We start from the raw sequence: 563 nt of genomic DNA on the forward strand, positions 1-563 counted from the left end.
TGTGTGTGTGTGTGTGTGTGTGTGTGTGTATGTGTGTGAATCAATCAGTAGTATTGGGAGACATATATGGGAACTGTAGCTCAAGGTTGTTTGCAGCTTCTGTTTGTCTTTGCTTTAGTAAATATGTGAGAATGTGTTGTGCTGATTTTACCTCTGAATAAATGAATCGTTCTGACCCATGAAACCACAACAGCTGTTATGTTTAGATCTTTGTTTAGCTGCTCAAAATTGTTGCTGTTGATGACATCACTTATAAGTCTGAAACTGAATTCCATCTGAATTAGAACTTTCTCAATATTCTCAGTTAAAAACTAAAAATTTGAATTTTAAATTGATATTTTGAATGAGTTCATCAGAATTTAATTCAAAATTTAAAAAATTCAAAACACAAATTGAAGTTAAAATGTTAAAATACAGATTTTAAATTCAAATTTTGAAATTTGAACTTCAATTAGAATTTGAAATTTTGGTATTTTGAATGTGATTTTTTAAAAATTAGAATTTTATTTGAAATTTGAATTTCATTTAAAGGGGTCATATGATGCTTTTTTAAAGATCATTAT

This window comes from Sinocyclocheilus grahami, unplaced genomic scaffold (assembly GCF_001515645.1).
Source record: "Sinocyclocheilus grahami isolate Dianchi unplaced genomic scaffold, SAMN03320097.WGS_v1.1 scaffold1188.1, whole genome shotgun sequence".
Lineage (NCBI taxonomy): Eukaryota > Metazoa > Chordata > Actinopteri > Cypriniformes > Cyprinidae > Sinocyclocheilus > Sinocyclocheilus grahami.